Source organism: Bos taurus, chromosome 18, assembly GCF_002263795.3.
Source record: "Bos taurus isolate L1 Dominette 01449 registration number 42190680 breed Hereford chromosome 18, ARS-UCD2.0, whole genome shotgun sequence".
NCBI classification, from domain to species: Eukaryota; Metazoa; Chordata; class Mammalia; order Artiodactyla; family Bovidae; genus Bos; species Bos taurus.
Genome location: NC_037345.1, coordinates 60,832,989 through 60,854,291, shown reverse-complemented (window position 1 = coordinate 60,854,291; position 21,303 = coordinate 60,832,989). Strand labels below are relative to the sequence as shown.

At 42.9% G+C, this 21,303-nt stretch overlaps 1 protein-coding gene and 1 pseudogene across 3 annotated transcripts in view; both read left to right on the top strand.

Annotated features, from left to right (window-relative positions):
* MGC139164 (uncharacterized LOC509649) overlaps positions 1 to 11,753 on the top strand; it is a 34,909-nt gene extending 23,156 nt beyond the window's left edge. Inside the window, exon 14 of one of the 3 annotated variants that reach the window (XM_059876597.1) lies at positions 11,676 to 11,753. The gene's annotated coding sequence lies outside the window, so the exon portion shown is untranslated. Of the gene's footprint in view, positions 1 to 608; positions 3,092 to 6,909; positions 7,001 to 11,675 lie in introns of those variants that run through there. The other 2 variants (XM_059876595.1, XM_059876596.1) reach the window with 2 other exon arrangements.
* Positions 11,703 to 18,633, top strand: LOC132342740 (cationic amino acid transporter 3-like; annotated as a pseudogene).
* Positions 18,634 to 21,303: the final 2,670 nt, after the last annotated feature.

The window sequence follows — 21,303 nt, the reverse complement described above, 5'->3', positions numbered from 1 at the left end:
AAGGGACATACGTGTACCTATGGCTGATTCATGGCAATGTATGGCGGAAACGAATAAGTCATTGTAAAGCAATTATCCTCCAATTAAAATTTTTTTTAAAAAGGTGTGTGAAATGGATTCCAGATAAACTGTCTCCAGTACCCCCTGTTGTTAAAGTGGGAGTGCTCTTTCCTTCTAAGTCTCTGATGCCTATTTTAGTTCCTGACACATAGTCGTCTCTATGGCAACGTTAAATGCGTGAACGCTGTCCACTACTTCCTTTACCTGGCCACACATTTTATGCAGTAGCAACATCATATTGTGGAAACAGTTAAACTTGGCTGCTCTTGGAACAGAAAAACGTCCCCCCCTTTATCCTCAGGTTTTTTGACTGGAGCCTGCAAAAAAGACACAGAAAAGGCAAATTATTAGGAGGAAGGATTATATACAGGAGACAACAAAAGTATAACTTGCTAAATGATTAAAGCTACAGGCTTCTGTACCTAACTTAGTAGAGGGGTGTAGGGAGAAAAGTCTTTTATGGGAAGAACAAATGGGTTTCTTTGGGAAAAACAAATAAATTAAGAAACCAGAGATGAGATGCTTTGTAATTTTGTTTGTCTCTGCAGGTATGAGTGGTCTTTCCAGTTTCGTCAGGATAGAAAACTCCAAGAGAGTGAAATTTTTAAAAAATGTAAATGTCTCTGTTTTTAATTGGAGGATAATTGCCTTACAACTTTGTGTAGGTTTCTGCCATACATCTGCATGAATCAGCCCTGGGTAGGCATGTGTCCTCTCCCTCTTAAACCTCCCTCCCACCTCCCACCCCATCCCACCCCTCTAGGAATCACAGAGCATCAGGTCTGAGCTCCCTGCGTCATACGGCAAATTTCCACTGGCCATCTGCTTTACACATGATCACGTGTATGTCTCCATGCTACTCTCTCAATGCGTCCCACCCTCTCCTTCCCCCACTGTGTCCACAATTATTGCCCTAGTTCTACTCACCGTCCTTCTCTTGGGCACAGCCTGTCCCCAGAGAGGGACTTTCTGGCAGCCATACTTACCAGAACTTTCTGCTTTGAGTCTGATAAGGGAGGCTCCGAGAAAGATTTTTCTGCATCCGTTGCATCTCCAATGTCTTCTTTTATTATTTTTTTTTATGTGTGTGTAATAAAGTTTTATTAAAGCATAAAAGAGATAGAAAAAGCTTCTGACATAGACTTCAGAAGCGGGCAGAAACAGTGCCCCCCTGCACGTCTTTAGCCAGATGTTATATAGCTACTAGCAGGCTGCTAATTAGAGAAAGGGAATTCTCAAAACTCAAAGACTAGTACCAGGCCCTCACCCACAACATGCATTTTGAGATAACATTGGCACAAGGCGAGCTGTCCTGGGCCATAAAATGATTGACATGAATCTTGAAGAAAGGCAGGTTTCCAAGTAAATATATAGTTTCATTAACATAGATTAGGAGAACAAGGTATGAGCAAAACATACTGGTTTGTTGAGCCCCTAATTGACTTGGAGAAAGACAGAGTCTGGGGTAAATACATAGTTCTTCAACATGGCTTAAGACAAACATTTCCATAAGAAAAACGCATTGGTTAGCTCAAAGTTTGATACAAGTTCAGGTAGAACCAGGTGTCATCATGGCAACACAGAATTTTAAGAGGAACCTCCTTTTAATTTTGTATAGAGAAGGGGAAAAGAGGGACACTTGTAGTTTCTTTCCTCCTGCCACTGAAGAAAGAGACATCTCAATCCCTGGGTTGGGACGATCCCCTAGAGAAGGAACTGTCAACCCACTCCAATATTCTTGCCTAGAGAATCCCATGGACAGAGGAGCCTGGCAGGCTAAAGTCCATAGGGTCACAAAGAGTCAGATGTGACTGAGCAACTAATGCACACAAATTGCTTCTATTAAGAATAATCATATTTTGGTAGAGTAATCTTTTTTTTTCTTTTTTTAAATTTTATTTTATTTTTTAACTTTACAATATTGTATTGGTTTTGCCATATATTGAAATGAATCTGCCACAGGTATACATGTGTTCCCCATCCTGAACACTTCTCCCTCCTCCCTTCCCATACCATCCCTCTGGGTCATCCCAGTGCACCAGCCCCAAGCATCCAGTATTGTGCATCGAACCTGGACTGGTGACTCGTTTCATATATGATATTATACATATTTCAATGCCATTATCCCAGATCATCCCACCCTCTCCCTCTCCCACAGAGTCCAAAAGACTGTTCTATACATCAGTGTCTCTTTTGCTGTCTCATATACAGGGTTATGTTACCATCTTTCTAAATTCCATATATATGAGTTAGTATACTGTATTGGTGTCTTTCTGGCTTACTTCACTCTGTATAATAGGCTCCAGTTTCGTCCACCTCATTAGAACTGATTCAAATGTATTCTTTTTAATGGCTGAGTAATACTCCATTGTGTATACCATAGCTTTCATATCCATTCATCTGCTGATGGACATCTACGTTTCTTCCATGTCCTGGTTATTATAAACAGTGCTGCGATTAACATTGGGGTACACGTGTCTCTTTCAATTCTGGTTTCCTTGGTGTGTATGCCCAGCAGTGGGATTGCTGGATCATAAGGCAGTTCTATTTCCAGTTTTTTAAGGAATCTCCACACTGTTCTCCATAGTGGCTGTACTAGTTTGCATTCCCACCAACAGTGTAAGAGGGTTCCCTTTTCTCCACACCCCCTCTAGCATTTATTGCTTGTAGACTTTTGGATCACAACCGTTCTGACTGGCGTGAAATGGTACCTCATAGTGGTTTTGATTTGCATTTCTCTGATAATGAGTGATGTTGAGCATCTTTTCATGTGTTTGTTAGCCATCTGTATGTCTTCTTTGGAGAAATGTCTATTTAGTTCTTTGGCCCATTCATTGATTTACTAAATTAATTGATTTACTAATCAATGAATATAGTAAAGTTGCAGGATATAAAATCAACACACAGAAATCCCTTGCATTCCTATACACTAATAATGAGAAAATAGAAAGAGAAATTAAGGAAACAATTCCATTCACCATTGCAATGAAAAGAATAAAATACTTAGGAATATATCTACCTAAAGAAACAAAAGACCTATATATAGAAAACTATAAAACACTGATGAAAGAAATCAAAGAAGACACTAATAGATGGAGAAATATACCATGTTCATGGATTGGAAGAATCAATATGGTGAAAATGAGTATACTACCCAAAGCAATTTATAGATTCAATGCAATCCCTATCAAGCTACCAATGGTATTCTTCACAGAGCTAGAACAAATAATTTCACAATTTGTATGGAAATACAAAAAACCTCGAATAGCCAAAGCCATCTTGAGAAAGAAGAACGGAACTGGAGGAATCAACCTGCTTGACTTCAGACTATACTACAAAGCCACAGTTATCAAGACAGTATGGTACTGGCACAAAGACAGAAATATAGATCAATGGAACACAATAGAAAGCCCAGAGATAAATCCATGCACCTACGGACACCTTATCTTTGACAAAGGAGGCAAGAATATACAAGAGATTAAAGATAATCTCTTTAACAAGTGGTGCTGGGAAAACTGGTCAACCACTTGTAAAAGAATGAAACTAGAACACTTTCTAACACCATACACAAAAATAAACTCAAAATGGATTAAAGATCTAAACGTAAGACCAGAAACTATAAAGCTCCTAGAGGAGAACATAGGCAAAACACTCTCTGACATACATCACAGCAGGATCCTCTATGACCCACCTCCCAGAATATTGGAAATAAAAGCAAAAATAAACAAATGGGACCTAATTAAACTTAAAAGCTTTTGCACAACAAAGGAAACTATAAGCCAGGTGAAAAGACAGCCTTCAGAATGGGAGAAAATAATAGCAAATGAAGCAACTGACAAATAACTAATCTCAAAAATATACAAGCAACTCCTACAGCTCAATTCCAGAAAAATAAATGACCCAATCAAATAAATGGGCCAATGTCTTCTTTTAAAGTAATCCTCCTGACTACTGAGCCTGTGCTCTACAGCCCCTGTGCCACAGCTGAAGCCTGTGACCCTAGGGTCCGTGCTCCCCAACAAGAGAAGCCTGAGCAAGGCGGCTAGAGAGCAGCACCCACACCACCCCCCATCACTGCAAATGGAGAAAGCCCCCGCAGCATGAAGACCCTTCCCAGCCAACAAGAAACACAGACGTGGCTCAGATGGTAAAGACTCCGCCTGCAATGCAGGAGACCCTGGTGCAAACACAGGGTTTGGGAAGATTCCCTGGAGAAGGAAATGGCTACCCACTCCAGTGTTCTTGCCTGAAGAATCCCATGGACAAGAGGAGCCTGTGGGCTACAGTCCATGGACTCACAAAGAGTCAGACAGGACTGAGACACTGCTTTTTTTAACCAACTTTGGGGATTCAAGTGCGTCTTCACTCAATGAACTAAAACTTTCTGGAATAGGTTAAGCCACTTCATTTCATCTTGTGTGGCTGTTTTTTTTTTAATTTACAATATTGTAAATCAACTATACTTCAATGTTAAAAAAAAAAAAAGTTAATGTGAGAGTCAGTCAAGCATTTATGTCTCCTTTTGCTCCCTGGTAGCTCAGTTGGTAAAGAATCACTTGTAATGCAGGAGACCCCGGTTCAATTCCTGGATCAGGCAGATCCTCTGGACAAGGGATAGGCTACCCACTCCAGCATTCTTGGGTTTCCCTTGTGATTCAGCTGGTTAAGAATGCGCCTGCAATGCAGGAGACCTGGATTCAGTCTCTGGGTTGGGAAGATCCCCTTGAGAAGAAAAAGGCTACCCACTCCAGTATTCTGGCCTGGAGAATTCCATGGACTGCATAGTCCATGGGGTCGCAAAGAGTAGGACACAACTGAGAGACTTGCACTTCACTTTACTGGTTGGTGCCCAGTGTTTTAGCATGTGGGTCACTTGACTTGGGTCAGAATCTAGTCACCACTTCACTGTCATCCTCCAAAACTGCAACATTCCCCTCTCACTCTTGGGCTTTCCTTCCAGGAGGAGCAGAGCTCCTGATCTCTTACATCATTTTCCTTCTCTGTCTCTGTGCTCAGCTCTCCCAGCAAACATAGCTCCCTGAAGAAGCAGATCAAGTCACACCCTCTTTACCCTCTTCCATCCTTTTGTGCAAGGCTGGGGGCACGTGAGAGGCTGGTTCCATATTTGTGTTGCTTGAATTAACATCAGAGTCTTTAAGCTCCCCTTCTTCTGGTTGGGGTCCAGCTGGACTTGTGTGTCCCTCCACACTGGAGTGTCTCAGGTCATGTATAGACAGTGGGTATCCAGCAAGAGGACTGGGAGGGAGCAGGGTTGTAAGTCGGGTCCCAAGTCTTACAGCCCACATGTCTCATGATCCTTTATGATCAAATGAGTTCAAGTGCCCATGGAAAGAATCAATAAACAATCTAACAGGAATAAAAGTGTTTTATTTGAGCCAAGCTGAGCACTATAGCCTGGGAGGCAACCACTTAAATAACTCTGAAGAACTGCTCTGGTTTTCTTTCTTTCTTTTTTGGCCCTGCTGCATGGCATGAAGAAGGAGGGGAAGGTGGAGGGTCCTTAGTTCTCAAACCGGGGACTGAACCCATGCCCCCTGCAGTGGAAGCACAGAGTACTGCCAGGGAATTCTCAGAAGTGTCCCACTGAAGCATGGTTTCCAGAACAGTCTTATGCCTCATCCAGAGAATATACATCACACACGACAGGGTGTACTCCTTCAAGGTTTCAAAAGAGACAGACTTAGTACATAGACAGCAAGACAGCAGGACTCTGATGTCTGGGAAGGGAAACTTATCTTGGAGGAAATGTTAGCATGGATGTCATGAGAAGGGAGTTACTCATCCTTATCTTCAAAACAGATGTTCTTTACCTCGGTGGTTAAAGCAAATGAGCTGTGAGGGTTAGACGGGCTGTTTAGTTCACACACAATTCAGGGTGAACCATGGATAAGTCAAAATCACTTCCCCATTCCTCAACATGTGAACATCTTCTCCATCACAAGCAGGTAAAATCTTAGAACATTATGATCCAGCAATTCTACCTCTGAAGATGTACCCAGAGAATTGAAAGCACACTTGGGGAGAGATATTTGAACAACCATGTTCATAACACATTATTCACAATACTTAAATCATGAAAGCAACCCTAGTGTCCATTGACCAAAGAATAAGTAAACCAAATATGGTATGTACCAATAATAAAGTATTATTCAGCATTTAAAAAGAAGGGAAGAGACTTCCCTGGTGGTTCAGTGGTTAAGAATCTGCCTTGCAAGGCAGAGAATGTGGGTTCATCCCCTGGTCAGGAAACTAAGATCCTACATGCCATAGAGGAAGTCTGAGAGTTGCAACTAAATGAAGCCTGCCCACTGCAACAAAGACCCAGCACAGCCAAAATTTTTAAAATTTTCTTTTAAAGAAGGAAATATAAGCTACAATGCCCCTGACCTTGTGGACATTGTACTAAGTAAAAGAATTGTGACAAAAAACGACAAAAGCTATTTGATCCCATTTAAATGAAGTACCTGGAGCAGTCATATTTATAGAGAGAGAAAGTAGAGTAGTGATTTCCAGGAACTGGGAAAGAAGAAAGGGGAAATTTTGTTGAATGGGTAGAGTTTCAGTTTTGCCAGATGAAAAAAGTCCTGGAGTTTGGTTGCACAAAATGTGAAATACTTAACACGACTGAACTGCACACTTAAAGATGGTTAAAATGGTAAATTTTATGTACTATATATTACACAATAAAAAAAATTCAGAATCACCCCCCACCCTGAGGGTAACAACAGAAGAGTCAAGAGCTGATAACAACATTGCAGAAACTCCCCTCTGGCCCAGCCCCATCTCCACCCCAACAACCCAAGGGTGAGGACTGTCTTCTGTGCTCAGGACTCCCCGCTTCAGTTCTTGGAGATGCCTCAGCTCCAGCCCTGCATGGCTTAACCTCAGCCTCCCTGACTGACCCAGTTCTCCAGGCTCTGCTCCAAGGATCCAGTAAGTCTCCGGTCACCCTCTTCTGTAGGAGACTGGGCGCTAAGTTCACATCCTCCCAAAGAGACCTCTGCAACCCCAGAGTGCAGGGGGTTAGCCCGGCTCCAGCCTGAGGGAAGAGAGACCAGTTTTTAGTTGAAAGGAGGAAGAGCTGAGAATTCTTGTGTTTGTGAGTGAATGGGTAGGGGTCGGGATTTGGATCAAGTCTGGAGGTTGGGAAACTCTTCTTAGACTGATGTTCAAACAATATGAAAGAATACCTTTAGGATAGGGGGAAGGGGTATAGCTAGTGAGTTTGGGATGGACATGCACACACTGCTATGTGTGGTTAAAATGAATAACCAACAAGGATCCACTGTATAGCACAGGGAACTCTGCTCAGTGTTATGTGGCAGCCTGGATGGGAGGGGAGTTTGGGAGAGAATTAATACATCTATATGTGTGGCTGAATCCCTTTGCTGCCTACCTGAAACTATCACAACATTATTAATCGGCTATACTGCAAAATAAAAAGGTTAAATTACTTTTAAAAAAAGATTACTTTTATCTAGGGTTTCCATTATGTGAATCTGATCTCAGGCTCCTGTATACTGTTGGCCCTCCAAATCTATGGGTTCCTCCACTGCAGATATTGGGGCAACCGTATCAACATGAAAAACTATGGATTTTGGTAAGTGTGGAGGACAACTGTGTGGTAACTTATATTAAGTCAGTTTTGGGTTTGCTACATCTAGGAACTCTGTGACGCTGGCTCTGTTGTTTATCATTGGCAGCAATTTCTTTAATGGTTGTAAAATACACATGGCATAAATTAACCATCTTAATGATTTTAAGTATGCAGTGGGGGAAGGAGGGGAGGTGGAAAGTTGAGAAAGCAACACTGACATGTATACACTGTCATGTGTGAAATAGATAGCTAATGGAAAGCTGCTGTATATCATGGGGAGCCCAGTCTGATGCTCTGTGATGATCTAGAGGGGTGGGATGGGGGGATGGGAGGGAAGGTCAAGAGGGAAAGGAACACATATATAGTTACAGCTGATTCCTTTTGTTGTGTGGCAGAAACCAACACAACATTGTAAAGCAATTATCCTCCAATTAAAAAACTTTTTGAGTACACAGTTCACTAATGCTAAGTATGTTTACATCGTTGTGCAGCCAATCTCTAGACCATTTTTCATCTTGTAAAACTAAAACTTTGTCCCCACTTTACAATAACTCTCCACTTCCCCCTTCATCCCAGCCCCTGGAAGATCACCTTTCTGCTTTCTGTCTCTATAATTGGATAACTCTCGGAGGTTCATAGACGTGAAATCATGCAGTATTTGTCTTCTTGTTACTGGTTTAGGTTACTTAACATAATATCCTCAGGTTTCCTCCACCTTGTAGTACACATCAGAATTTCCTGTCTTTTTAAGGCTGCATAATATTTCACTGTATATACAGACCACACTGTGTTTATCCATTCTTTGTGGAAGGACATTTGGGTTGCTTCCAACTTTCAGCTATTGTGATAATTCTCTTTTGAATATGTGTGTACAAATATTTCTTTGAGAATCTCTGTTCTGTTATTTTGGGTATACACCCATAGGGTGAATGGATCATATATTAAATCAATCCACTTTTAGCTTTTGGGGAAATTATCATACTTTGTCCATAGCAGATGCACCATTTAACATGCACAAGGATTCATCTGCAGAACATAAAAAAGAGGAAAACGGAGATCTGGAGAAGTAAATGAGTTCTTCAAGGCCATAGGAGTGGTGAGAAAGCCAACATTCTAATAATATTCTCCTGGGTTCGTAATCCTTGCTCTTTTTTAAAAATATAAATTTATTTATTTTAATTGGAGGCTAATTACTTTACAGTACTATATTGGTTTTGCCATACATCAACATGAATCCGCCATGGGTGTATACGGATGACCCAGAGGGATGGTACAGGGAGGGAGGTGGGAGGGGGTTTCAGGATGGGGAACACGTTGTAATCCTTGCTCTTAACCCAAATGCTGAGCTTGAGCTTAAGAGCATGGGAAGAGAGAGCCCCCTGAAGGTAACTTGTGGTCACTGGGTCATCCTAGCCCCGCAGAACAGTATAGTGAGGCAACATTTCAGGCCTCAAAGGAGCAGGAAACAGAGTCCTGTCATTTCTGATTCAGAATGAAGGTTAGTTGCCCTCCCTCCAGGCAGTTGTGAGACCTCTCTGGTTTGATGCTTTGACTGAGCTGGGCTAGAGTCTGTTCCTCCTACAAATTCCATATTCTTCTGTCCCAAAGCAGAGTTCCTATTTCATGTCACTCTGCAAGCAATGAAGCAGAAAGCTATTAGGTTTCAGGATCCTTGCTGAAGAAATGTATGGAGTCTGAGCTCTTTGATTACCAAGCTCCTAAAAGAGTCATTTCACACATATCAAAGAGGGAAGGGAATAATGATGATAGCAATTTTCCCTGTGTTATACAGGACAGGAGGGCAAAGATGTTAGGTAGTTTGTGAAAACTCAGAAAAATTTATATGTTCCAGAGCTGGATTTGAACCAGCAGAGCTGGTTGATTTCAATTAAAAAAAATATATTCTCACCCGCTCATTCATTCATGCCTGCTCAGTCACTCAGTCATGTCTGACTCTTTGTGACCTCATGGACGGTAGCCCACCAGGCTCCTCTGTCCATGGAACTTTCCAGGAAAAGAATACTGGAGTATGTTGCTATTTCTTCTTCAGGGCATCTTCCCAATGCAGGGTGAACCTATGTCTCCTGCGTCTCCTGCATTGGCAGGCGGAATCCTTACCACTGAACCACCTGGGAAGCCCCTCTTATGCACTCAACTTATACCAGTTAATTACCTACTGTGTGTCAATACTGCATTTGAATCTTTGGCTTCTCAAGAAGCAGGAAACCTTTCTTTCTAGGTTTTTTGGCTGGTTTAATAATTAAGCTGACATGAGACAAATTAATAAATTTAATTTGTTGTGTTTTGAGAGCCCCATAAAAACTTGAGGCTCAAGAGAGTCAGTCAGTGGAGGTTCATATGTACCATTAGTTTAACAGAATGAGGTAAGGATCTGGGGCTTCAAAAGGGAGGACATCCATAGGGTGATGGGAAGAGCAAGTGCTTGGTGAAAAAATGTTTGCCACTCCAGGAAGGGAAGTCTTTCTGAGGTTATAAGTTCTCTCTGGTAATACCTATTTTCTTGCCATAGGTCCACTAATCTAATTATTTTGAGACTTAAGGGAGAGACAAATCAGGAAAGGAGTACATCAAGGCTGTATATTGTCACCCTGCTTATTTAGCTTATATGCAGAGTACATCATGCAAAATGCTGGGCTGGATGAAGCACAAGCTGGAATCAAGATTGCGGGACAAGTATTAATAACCTCAGATATGCAGATGACACCACCTTTATGGCAGAAAGCAAAGAGGAACTAAAGAGCCTCTTGATGAAGGTGAAAGAGGAGAATGAAAAATCTGCCTTAAAACTCAAACATTCATGGCACCTGATCCTATCACTTCATGGCAAATAGATGGGGAAACAGTGGAAACAGTGACAGACTTTATTTTGGGGGGCTCCAAAATCACTGCAGATGGTGGATGCAGCCATGAAATTAAATGATGCTTGCTCCTTGGAAGAAAAACTGTGACAAACCTAGGCAGTGTATTAAAAAGCAGAGACATTACTTTGCCAACAAAGGTCCGTCTAGTCAAAGCTATGGTTTTTCCAGTAGTCATGTATGGTTGTGAGAGTTGGACTATAAAGAAAGCTGAGTGCTGAAGAACTGATGCTTTTGAACTGTGGTGTTGAAGAAGACTATTGAGAGTCCCTTGGACTGCAAGGAGATCAAACCAGTCCATCCTAAATGAAATCAGTCCTAAATATTCATTGGAAGGACAGATGCTGAAGCTGAAACTCCAATACTTTGGCCACCTGATGCGAAGAACTGACTCATTGGAAAAGACCCTGATGCTGGGAAAGATTTAAGGCAGGAGGAGAAGGGGACGACAGAGGATGAGATGGTTAGATGGCATCACTGACTCAATGGACATGAGTTTGAGTAAGCTCCGGGAGTTGGTGGTGGACAGGGAAGCCCAGTGTGCTGCAGTCCCTGGGCTCACAAAGAATCGGACACAACTGAGCAACTGAACTGAACTGAAATGAACTGAAGGGAGAGACAAGGAACTTCTCCTGAGTCTGCTGGGTCTTAACGGCCTTCAACTCAAAACAGTCTACCTGCCAAAGAGGCACATTTGGGCAGAGATAATCCACTTTATCTCACTTCTCTTCAAGCAACCCTTCCAGTAATTTTGAATCATATTAAAAGATGTATTTATGTTTAAGAAACAAAAGCTCAGAGACAGAGAACTTACCCAGTGTGTCCTTTTACCACCTGCTCCACATCAGTCCATTATTCCATGGAATTGGATTCCCAGGGTCAAGGGCAGATGGAACCTTTTTTTTTTTTTTTAATTGAAGTAAAGCTGTTTACAGTGTTGTATTAATTTATACTGTACAGCAAAGTGATTCAGTGATACATATATATACATTCTTTTTCATATTCTTTTCCATTATGCTTTATCACAGGATATCGAAAAGAGTTTCCTGGGCTACACAGTAGAACCTGTTGTTTAGGATGGACATGCTTAATGACCTTGTGTCTTGCATTCTCAGCAGATCGTAGCCTCCTCAACTCCATCTAGGATGCTGCGTCAGTATGTTCACCAACTTGGTCAGAAGCTGGTCCGCAGGCGGCGGCTGGAGCCCAGAGAGGAGACTGAGAGTCCCGTGGCTCATTTGAACACCCTGCAGATGGTGATCTTGGGTGTGGCCAACACCCTGGGAGCTGGCATATACATCGTGGCTGGTATAGTGGCCAAATACATAACTGGACCAGCGATTGCCATCTCCTTCTTGGTGGCCACCCTGCCTTGTGTGATGTGTGCTCTCTGCTACACTGAGTTATGGGCCAGGGTACCACGCTCCGGTTCTGTGTATCTCTACAGCTTGTCACCATGGGACAACTGCGTGCATTCATCACTGGCTGGAACCTCATCCTGACCTTACTCATTGGTGAGGTGATGGGGCGGAGGGGCATGGGGAGGAAGGCCTGGGACTTAAGATCAGGAAACTAGGAGAGAGGAGGATTGGGGTCTTCTCTCATTCACAAGCACTTTGTTATCTACCTCGTGGGTGAGGTGGATAATAGTGGCAGGAAAATTCCACTTCATTCTACTCAGCTCTATCCTGTTTTCCTTAAATGATATACCAAGAATTCAAAGGACAGGAAACTGTAGGGAGTGGGTTGCATGTCCCACAGGCTCATCCCTTCACCATATTGAAGCCTCTGCTCAGCTGTTGTCTTCATGGGATTTTCCTTTACCACTAGATATAAAATTTCCACCCTCATCTCCCAGCCTCCCTGGTCCCACTTTCCTGTGTTCTTTTCTTGCATAACATTGATCTCCTAATTATATCAAATAGTGACCTATTTTGTGAGTTATCTGGGTCTGCTCTTCCCACTCCAAGAGAAGCTCTTTGAGATTAGGTATTTTGTCTTTCTTTTTTTTAATGCATCCCATGACACATAGTCAAGAATCAATTTATGCTTGTTACTGAGTATTCCTTCTGCCTCTGCAGCCACTGCCAGTTTGTCCAAAGTGTGGAGCATCACCTTTGACAGTCTAATTAGAAACCACATCTCTCAGGCATTAAAGGAGACTTTCTCTCCGTATATGCCCTCTTTCCTGGCCATGTTCCCAGACTTTGTCCCTCTGGCCCTGTTGCTGGTGATGATTGGTGAGAAGGGGACAGAGACAGTATGAGAAGAGTGGGATGTGGAGCAGGAGCTGGGGAGGGAAAGGCTTGGGTGGCAGAATAAGGGGGGTTAGGACTAGAAACAAAGGTGCCAGGAGGGGAGAACATAACTGTTTTTTTTATCCTTGGCACCATTAACAATTTGGGCTGGATCATTCTTGGTGTGGGGGGGCTGTCCTGTGCATTATACGGTTTTTAAGAAACCATTTTCAGGTGTTCAGTAGCATCCCTGGCCTTTACTCACTAGATACCAGTGACACCCATCCCCTCAAAAAGCTGTGACAATCAGAAAGTCTCCAGACAGAGCCAACTGCTTGTGGGAACAAAATCACCCCTGCTCAGAATCTTTTACTTAGACCAACAAGTTTCTTCCTCTGCATTGAGACCAAAAGTAATTTTTTTTTCAATTTAAAGGAAATTCTCATAGCATAAAATTAAAAATTTTATTATTCTCTCCCAGCTTTATTCAGATCTATATGACATCCAGCACTGTATAAGTTTAAGGTATACAACCTGATGATTTCATAGACATGTATTGTGAGATAAAAAATCAACCATCTGAAAGTGTACAATTCAGTGGCTCTTAGTACATTCACCATGTTGTGCAACCATCGCCTCCATCTACTTCCAAACATGTTCATCTCCTCAAAGGAAAGACTGCTTCCTGTACCCACTGAGCAGTCACTATCCGTCCACCACCTCACTGCAGTCTGCCAATTATCCACCTCTAGCAACCATTGTCTACTTTCTCTATATATAGTTTTTTTTTTTTTTTTTAGTGTTTCATATTCCTTTTTTTCCCCATAGGAGTAACACTTCTGGGACCTCATATGTCACCCCTGATTATCAAAGTGTTCACAGGCATCAAATTTTTTGTTCCAATCTTCACGATCATCTCTGGCTTTATTAAGGGAGACCTGCACAACTGGCAGCTCACAGAACAGAACTATAGACTGAACACATCCGGATCCAGTGACATCTATAGGTTAGGACGCTATGACCCTTGGCCAGAGTAATGCTTGTGAAGTGGGGGAGGGGGCAGTGCTGAGCTGGGAATACTGTAGGGACTAGAGAGATCTGGGCTGGTGAAGCCACATGATCAGATGATGGGGGTGCTGGAGCCCAGGACTTGTGGTATGAAGGGAGGAATCCAGTAGAGACAGCTGAGCACATCCCATCCATGTTCTTTCTCATTCCTTCTCTCACCATAGCTTGGGCCCTCTCAGTGGTGGAGGGTTTGTGCCCTTGGGCTTTAATGGGATTCTCTGAGGAGCAGCTTTATGTTTCTACCCATGTTTTGCTCTTGAAGCCGTGGTTGCTACAGGTAACATGGTCATTATGTGTCCCATCTGGGGCTTGGGCACAATTTCCACTGCCCTTCGGCACAGGGGTTGGTAGATGGTTAGCCTGCTTTGGAAGATGCAAGAGGAAAGGGGATTTTTTTTTTTTTTTCCTTTCATACCAGTGTGTTTTCCTCACCCAAGACTTCTACTCACCATGCAGGGAGAGAAGCCCGAAATCCTCAGCATTCCATCCCCTTGAGCATGATGATCTCCATCTCTGTCGGCTTTTTGACATATTTTGGAGTCTCAGCAGCACTCAGCCTCATGGTGCCCTACTACCAGATTCATCATTACAATCCTTTACCGCAGGCCTTTCTCCAAATCGGGTGGGCTCCTGCCAGCTACATCATGGCTGTTCTTTTCCTGTGTTCTTTTTTATACAGGTCAGTGCCATGGTTTTCTCCCTGTCTACTGTCTGGTTTTCAGGTGTTCCAGCCCTTGAGATTGACAGACAAGCGAGAAGACACCTTACCCCATGAAGACAAGAGAGGAGATGCCCTAGTCTATCCCTCTTCTCCACGTCTCCACACGTGTTTCTATTTTCTTTTCCAGCCTTCTGTTTAGCATATTTTTCATGTCTTGGTTCACCTGTGCAATGGCTAAGGACGGGCTCCTTTTCCGGGGCCTTGCCCAGATCCATGCCCACACAAGCACCCCCATCATGGCCATCATGTCTTCTGGAAGTCTTGCAAGTGAGTAAACAAAACCCACTCTTTCTCCAACCAATTTACTTAACTTGGATTTTTCTAGTGGTTTCTCACCCCCTTCTCTACCTTGCTCCTGTCCTCATTCTAGCCATCAAGGTGTTACTCTTGGACCTTGGTCATATTGTGGAACTCATGTTACCTGGGATCATGCTTGCTTACATCCTTGGGACTTTTTCTGTGCTTGTTCTCAGGTAAGAGTCCCCTATACCTTGGCTGGGGGTCTTGGACCCCTGGGGGTGGATAGAAAGGTAATCCTCTTCTGGTTTCATGCTGCCTTCTATATGTCCTGTCCTTCCTTAGGCAGGAAAGAGACAAATAAACTGTCTGATATTGGATTAGTAGGGACTGTTGTTATTATTGCCTTAATACCTCTATCCAGGTACCAGCTAGACCTGAATGAGAAAACAGAGGAGGAAGTTGAGATGGAGACTAAAGTTGAAGAATATCCTCTGAACTCTGTACCTGAAGCAGGAACCTCAAACATCCTAAAGACTCTGTGGTTCCCTACCAGCACCACCCCCACCTGGAAATCTGGCCAGATTGTCTAGGGATGTACCTTCCTGCTCTGTGAGCAGTGGGATTTCTCTTTGGTCGCATTCTAAAACTGACAGGATAGGGTGGAATTCTGTGTCTTTGTCAGCTGAGGAGGAATCTTGGAAATATGATAGCCATTCCTGATGTGGGGAGCCTGGGGAGGGGTGTGGCCCAAGGTCCTGACATCTTTGTCTTCTGGGTCCAGGCCGTTCTCCTCCATCTTGACCCTTGCAGTTCTCCTGCTGATCATCCTGAGCCTGATCCTGGCCCAGTGGCCCAGTTAGTTGTTCTCCTGAGACCCCGTGCTCACAACAGTGGCTGTGCTGCTGCTGCTGCTCATCACTGGGGTCACGGTCATCATCTGGAGGCAGCGCCAGAGCCCCTCTCCTCTTCACTTCAAGGTAGGTGATCTTACGTGCTGAAAATATCCACCTGAGTGAATAAAGTCACATGCTTTGAGGTCTAAAATCCTTCAATGGACAAGGAATTGAGGGGAGCTGCTACAACCAGTGGACTTGTCCCTGATCCACACTCAGTGTTTAAAAATCCAGTCTCATGGAAGCAACCTAGATGTCCATCAGCAGATGAATGGATAAGAAAGCTATGGTACATATACACAGTGGAGTATTACTCAGCCATTAAAAAGAATTCATTTGAATCAGTTCTAATGAGGTGGATGAAACTGGAGCCTATTATACAGAGTGAAGTAAGTCAGAAGGAAAAATACTAATAAAGTATACTAACGCATATATATGGAATTTAGAAAGATGGTAACAATAACCCTGTGTACGAGATAGCAAAAGAGACACTGATGTATAGAACAGTCTTATGGACTCTATGGGAGAGGGAGAGGGTGGGAAGATTTGGGAGAATGGCATTGAAACATGTAAAATATCATGTATGAAACGAGATGCCAGTCCAGGTTTGATGCACGATACTGGATGCTTGGGGCTAGAGCACTGGGACGACCCAGAGGGATGGTATGGGGAGGGAGGAGGGAGGAGGGTTCAGGATGGGGAACACATGTATACCGGTGGCGGATTCATTCTGATATTTGGCAAAACTAATTCAATTACGTAAAGTTTAAAAAAAAAAAAAAAATCCAGTCTCAGTAGGGACTTAACACATGGGCTGAGGACTAGTGTTCTTGCCTACATGGGGTAGGGTCTCCCTTTCAGACGTCTGGGCTGTGCTCAGGGATGAACTGACTCTGCCCACAGGCCCCTGCTCTGCCTGTCCTCCCACTGGTGAGCATCTTTGTGAATGTTTACTTGATGATGCAGTTAACCCCTGCAACATGGGCCCAATGTGGAGTCTGGAATGCCATTGGTAATTTGCCTTCTGGGCTAAAGAGGCCTCTTGGGTGACTGAACCACTTCCTTTTACTTCATCCCCAAACTGCGTCAGATGCCATAATAGGAGGCCTTTTATGACTTAGTGACTAAAGAACAACTGGGCATTTGTAAGTGAGTAGAGCACCTAATTTCCCTTCTCACTGTCTCATTTCCCTACTAGGATCTGTTATATACTTTGGATACGGGATCTGACACAGCCTGGAGGAAAACAATGAGCAATAACCACCAGCCTCCACCTCCCAAACTCTTTACAAAAACATCCCCGGTCCTGAGTCATCTTAACCACAGGAAACAGCTGCTGTGTGGAATCCCTCCACACACTTGAGAGTCTGTTGGTTCATGGGACACTGTGAGCCTTGATACAGTATGAACACAGCATGCACTTATAGCTGTGTATTCATTGACAGAAGATAAAATGACTTTAAAGTTGTATAAATTAAAAATATACATACAGAAAAGTCCATGTTTCATAAGCATACAACAAGATAAAAGTTCACAAAACAATGTACAAGAATATAAGCAGGAACTGGAGGAAGAAATAAAATATCAATTAGCACATAAAAATCTCCTCCTTGTGCCTGTTTCCAGCAAGAGGAAAGAAATTCACATAGGAAAGAAACTCAATCAGTGTATTGTGTCATGGGTTGCACTTTATGGAGGAGGGAATGGCAACTCACTCCAGTATTCTTGCCTGGGAAATCATATGGACAGAGGAGCCTGGTGGGCTACAGGCCATGGGGTCACAGAAGAGTCAAACATGACTTAGTGAGTAAACAACAATGAGTCCACAATAACGAAAGACAATACCTTGGGGCTTCCCTTGGGGGCTCAGTGGTAAAGAGTCCACCTGCCAATTCAGGAGACATGGGTCCAATCCCTGATCCAGGAAGATCCCACATGCCGTGGAGCAACTAAGCTGGTGCACCAACTACTGAGCCTGTGCTCTAGAGCCTGGGAACCACAAGGAAAGGCACCGCAATGAGAAGCCTAGACACTGCCACTAAAGAGTAACCCCTGCTCACCACAACTAGAGAAAAGCCTGCACAGCAAAGAAGACCTGCCACAGCCAAAAAGAAATAAGTGAAAAAAAATTTTTTTAAAGAATTGCATTTTAAATATGAGGATGCAAATGTGTCAGAAATAAAAGGAAAGGAGTGTATACATTGTGTCAACCACAATATGAGAAAGCTAGGCTAGCTATTTACTATAAAAATGGACTTTGATGAAATGAGAATAATAATAAAGTGGATCACTTCGTAATGCGAAAGAGAAATGATCATTTGTATCTTTTCCCCTAGCTTTATTAAGGTGTAGTGTAACATGGTATAAATGGTCTTTTTTCTTTTCTTTTCTGTAGGAGACTCTTAGAGGTATGCAATAGAGTTGATGAGGAAAAGTTCTTAAAAAAAAAAAAAAAAAACCTGCATTTCCAGTGGTGGAAGAAGTGGGTGGGAAGTAATGGTTAGTTGATAAATAGTTGGTTGGGATTAAAAGGTAGTAATTGAGACTGAACAGACAAAAGTCTTCCCTGGCGGTCCAGTGGTTAAGAATCTGCCTTCCAAAGCAAGGGATACAGGTTTGATCCCTGGTTGGGGAACTAAGATCCTACAAGCCATGCAGTATGCCCCCGCCCCCCCAAAAAAGTACATACCTTAATTTTAAAATACTTTATTGCTAAGAAATTCTAACCATTATCTGACAACTCAGGGTTGCCATGAACCTTCAATTTGCAAAAAAATGCAGTATCTGTAAAGCATAGTAAAATTATATATGCCTGCACCTGTGTATGTATACATATAAAAATAAGTATAATTAATATGCATAAGATATGTGTATATAATATATGTATTAAAATATATGTGTTCATTCTTTACCTAAATTCAATGTATCTGGCTGTCTTGTAATATTATTTGCTAAATCTCTCACCCCTTGGTCTCTGTGTATGTTCTCTGCATTCTAATATCCTCTTGGTATAAGAACATTAGTTTTATTTCTTTAGGGCTCACTCTTATGACCTCATTTAACTTTAATTACCTCGTTTCAAGATAATTTTCTTCTTTTGAAGTGTGAAGTGTTAGTCGCTCAGTCATTTCCGACTCTTTGCAACTCCATAGACTGTACCCTGCCAAGCTCCTCTGTCCATGGGATTCTCTAGGGAAGAATACTGAAGTGGGTTGCTATTCTCTTCTCCAAGGGATCTTCCCAACCCAGGAATCGAAGCCAGGTCTCTCTCATTGCAGGCAGGTTATTTATCTGCTGAGCCACCAGGGAAAACCTTTCTTCATTTAAGTCTCACCTTTATTTATTGGCTACATCAGGTCTTAGTTGCTGTGCTTGGGCTCAGTAGTTGCCATTTGGACTTAGTCTGAACAAAAGATCGAACTCACATCCTCTGTATTGGAAGGTGGATACTTAACCACTGGACCACCAGGGAAGTCCCTTCATTCCCTCGTTAAGTCGCTACCACCACATACAGTCACAATCCGAGGTTGTAGGGGTTAAGACTTCAACCTATGAATTCAAAAGTGGGGAGAACTTCAGACCATAACACTTGACCCCCGCTTTTGCTTCCCAGTAGCTAAAATAGGGTCTGGAACACAGTAAGTGCTCAGTTACATTTGATGAGCCATATAATGAAAGAATCTCACCTACACATAATATTTTACATGACCCAAGATGAGGAACCTTTCATTTACCAGAAATTATCAAAGGGAGACCACAGTATTTGATTTGTAGAGGAAACATTTTGTTAAACTACTTGGAATACAAAATGAGCCTTTAAAGTCATGTCTCGTTTATCAATGGTGAGGCCTAGATTGTATTGCAGGAGGAAAGAAATGCAGAGGGAAATTGGGGCAAGGAGAGAGAAGAGGGAGTGAAGAGAAGGTGATGAAGGGACTCTGTGAGATGAGAACTTATTCCCTGATCTGGCCTCACTTTCATATGAAAATTATGAAGTGATGGATGAGGTCATATCTTTTTGCCTTTTCATACTCTTCATGGGGATCTCAAGGCAAAAGTACTGAAGTAGTTTGCCATTCCTTGTCCAGTGGACCACTTTTTGTCAGGACTCTCCACCATGACCCATCCATCTTGGTTGGCCCTACGTGGCATGGCTCATAGTTTCATTGAGTTAGACAAGGTTGTGGTCCATGTGATCAATTTGATTAGTTTCTGTGATTGTGGTTTTCATTCTGTCTGCACTCTGATGGATAAGGATAAGAAGCTTATGGAAGCTTCCTGATGGAAGAAACTGACTATGGGGGAAACTGGGCCTTGTTCCGAGGGGGGCCATGCTCAGTAAATCTTTAATCCAATTTTCTGTTTATGGGTGGGCCTGTGTTCCCTCCCTGTTGTTTGGCCTGAGACTATGGCCTGGGTAATGAAGATAATGGCAACCTCCTTCAAAAGGTCTTGTGCACGAACTGTGGTATTCAGTGCCCGTGATCCTGAAACGGGCCACTGTCGACCCACGCCTCCACAAGAGACTCCTGAACTTTCACAGGCAAGTCTGGGTCAGTCTCCTGTGGGGTCTATAGTTCAGTCCAATTCAGTCACTCAGTCATGTCTGACACTTTGTGACCCCATGGACTGCAGCATGCCAGGCCTCCCTGTCCATCACCAACTCCCAGATTATACTCAAACTCATGTCCATTGAGTTGGTGATGCCATCCAACCATCTCATCCTCTGTCGTCCCCTTCTCCTCCTCCCTTCAATCATTCCCAACATCAGGGTCTTTTCCAATGAGTCAGCTCTTCACATGAGGTGGCCAAAGTATTGGAGTTTCAGCTTCAACATCTGTCCTTCCAATGAATATTCCGGACTGATTTCCTTTAGGATGGACTGGTTTGATCTCCTTGCAATCCAAGGGACTCTCAAGAGTCTTCTCCAACACCACAGTTCAAAACCGTCAATTCTTTGGCACTCAGCTTTCTTTATAGCCCAATTCTAACATCCATACCAGACTGCTGGAAAAGCCACAGCTTTGACTAGACAAACCTTTGCTGGCAAAGTAATGTCTCTGCTTTTTAATATGCTGTCTAGGTTGGTCATGACTTTTCTTCCAAGGAGCAAGCATCTTTTAATTTCATGGCTACAGTTACCATCTACAATGATTTTGGAGCTCCCCAAAATAAAGTCAACTACTCTTTCCACTGTTTCCCCATGTATTTGCCATGAAGTGATGAGACCAGATGCCATGATCTTAGTTTTCTGAATACTGAGTTTTAAGCCAACTTTCTCACTCTCCTCTTTCACTCTCTCCTCTTTCACTTTCATCAAGAGGTTCTGTAGGTTCCTCTTCACTTTCTGCCGTAAGGGTGGTACCATCTGCATATATGAGGTTATTGATATTTCTTTCCTTGTGACTCAGCTGGTAAAGAATCTGCCTGCAGTGTGGGAAACCTGGGTTCGATCCCTGGGTTGAGAAGATCCCCTGGAGAAGGAAGAAGTTACCCGTTCCAGTATTCTGACCTGGAGAATGCCATGGACTGTACAGTCCATGGGGTTACAAAGAGTCAGACATGACTGAGGGGTCTATAGCTGCCA